The sequence below is a fragment of the Condylura cristata genome, unplaced genomic scaffold (assembly GCF_000260355.1).
Source record: "Condylura cristata isolate star-nosed mole 26May11 unplaced genomic scaffold, ConCri1.0 scaffold00031, whole genome shotgun sequence".
Lineage (NCBI taxonomy): Eukaryota > Metazoa > Chordata > Mammalia > Eulipotyphla > Talpidae > Condylura > Condylura cristata.
Genome location: NW_004567132.1, coordinates 16,605,292 through 16,607,720, shown reverse-complemented (window position 1 = coordinate 16,607,720; position 2,429 = coordinate 16,605,292). Strand labels below are relative to the sequence as shown.

Genomic DNA, 2,429 nt, shown 5'->3' with positions numbered 1-2,429 from the left:
GCAGGCTGCAGGCGGGAATTGAACTCATGAGGAAGTGGCTTCAGATTCTCAGTGCTGTGCTTTAACCCGCTGCGCCACCAGGGAGGGCCAAAATCCTGTATCTTTTTTAAAAGGACAATCATTTATCAAGTTTATTCACTTCCAAAATATTTACACAAATAAGCAACATCATAAAAAAGATAAAGTAATTCTGGGTACAGAGAGTTAAAAGTAAAAGTTATACTATTAAGAAAGAAAAATCTCAATTTTCTCAAATTTGACACAAGAAGGTAAATAAATTCAATCCTGAATAATAATTGATGATATTGTTGTTCAAAATAATTCCCCCCAAAGAGCACTGAATTCATAAAATGTTAATAATAATTTCTATTATACCGCAAGGACTATATTAATTCCTGTGCTAAAGACAATACAAGCTTTTTTAACCCGTTTTCATAACGCAGTGGAAAAATCTGTCAAGAACTATATGCACAAATAGTGTACCAATTAAATTTATAAATATATACATGAAACTCCAAGCAACATATCAGTAAATTAACGTAGTACATCACGTCCAAAAAAAGGTCAGGCAAGAAAAGGGCACCATTATCAAGTCTACTTAAGAAAGTAGGACCTTACAGTTATCTCACTGAGAGTTAAAAAGGCTTTTGTTGAAAAACTGATACTGATAAAAACCGTTAAGATCTTATTATAAGTAATGAAGGGGTACCTCCTCCACATGGTCCACTGAAATGACCAGCCATTACAGAAAACTTAAATACTGCTATATTAGAGGTAGCTTCATTAAAGAGAGAACCAGGTAAGAGCAATTATACAATAAATATGGAGTTTTAGAAAGCTCTCACAAGTGATTATGACTAGGGGAAACTATGAGTTTTTCCTAAAATTAAGAAAATAAGAAATAAGAAAAGTAAATATTCAAAGCAGAAGACTGGATAAGTAAGTGAGGATATTATATTATGCAGTATATTGCAACTATTAATATGCCATTACTGTAAAAGGAAGACCTTGTATATCATGAGATATGCTATCGCTGTTTTATATATTTATAAGTGTATATAAATATATATGTATATTTTCCCTATAGAAATATTAAAAAACAAAAATATTAATTACTTTATCCCTGGGTAATGGGATTATTAGTTATCTATAATGTCAACATTTAGTGACTTAAGTCACTCATCTGTTTCTGTGGGTAAGGAATTTAGGACACAGCTTATTAGTGGTGGTTCTTCTGCAAGGTGTCTCATGAAGTTTCGTCCTGGTTTCAGTCAGGATGCTGGCTGGGGCTTCAGTCACAGGAGGTTTGAATGGGGCCAAGGGATCCTCTTACAGCAAGATTCACATAGCTGTCCGCAGGAGGATCCAGTTCCCTGCTATGTGGGGCTCTTCACAGACAGGGATGCTTCGTGACATGGCAGCTGGACTGTCCCAGAGCAAAAGTGATCAAGAAAGGACAAGATGATTATGGTATCTTTTAGGACCGACGCTAGGAAGCCACACTATTATTCCTGCTACATTCTATTCATTAGAAGCAAGTCACTAAGTCCAGTCCACACTCAAGGAGAGAATTAAGTCCACCATTTGAAGGAAAAAGGATCAAACAATTGGTGGGCATACTTTCAAGTCCCCACAATAGGTAGCTTGTGGCATACTCAGAAAAAGACATTTATTTTCTAAATAGAAAAAGTTAAACCCACAAATTCACATCCACATATACATATAAACAACTTTAAAAATTCTCAATAAGCATGATGGACCTACCAAAAAAGGGAACACAACTCTGAGTTGTAGTAACAGAAAAATGGCGCCCAGAACAAGTTCTAGTGACATTCTGTACCACTGAGGCTAAATCTAGTCTTATTCAACTGAATAACAGTTTTAGTAAATTCTAAGTGGAAAACTAACAAACTATAGAGTTTTTCACTTAGACAATAACTATCAAAATGAGGAATAGTCTGGAGGAAAATAGTGTTTGGCTTGAGATAGAGAAAACTTGAAGGGAAACGAGAGCAGGCAAATCACTGCTTTCAACATGAAGGGTCACCTTGTGGAAAAGTTAAGAGGCAGAACTTGAATCAAAGAGTCAGAGCCACAGGGATGCAAAGTGGCTATGCCAGAACTTTCTAACAATCAGAGCTGTTAAAAACCAGATGAGGGTCCTCCCTGGTGGCACAGTGGGTTGAAGCACAGCACTAGGAAGCTAAAGCCATTTCCGCATGGGTTCGATCCCCGCCTGCCCCGGAGGTGACCACATGGCAGGGCAGACCTGCCTGCCTGGGAGGTGACCACGTGGCATGGCAGACCTCTCCTCACCCTCCCGCTGCTCCCTTCAGCAGTATACTTCATCCATCTGCCTATTCTGCTCCTCACTCTGTCTCTGGTGAATCCTCTCACCGCCCCTGCACCTCTGGCCTGTACCCCAGTTC

General features: G+C 38.5%; 1 protein-coding gene across 1 annotated transcript in view; it reads right to left on the bottom strand.

The window, feature by feature from the left end:
• DGUOK (deoxyguanosine kinase) overlaps positions 1-2,429 on the bottom strand; it is a 29,485-nt gene that overhangs the window by 16,211 nt on the left and 10,845 nt on the right. The window lies entirely within an intron of this gene.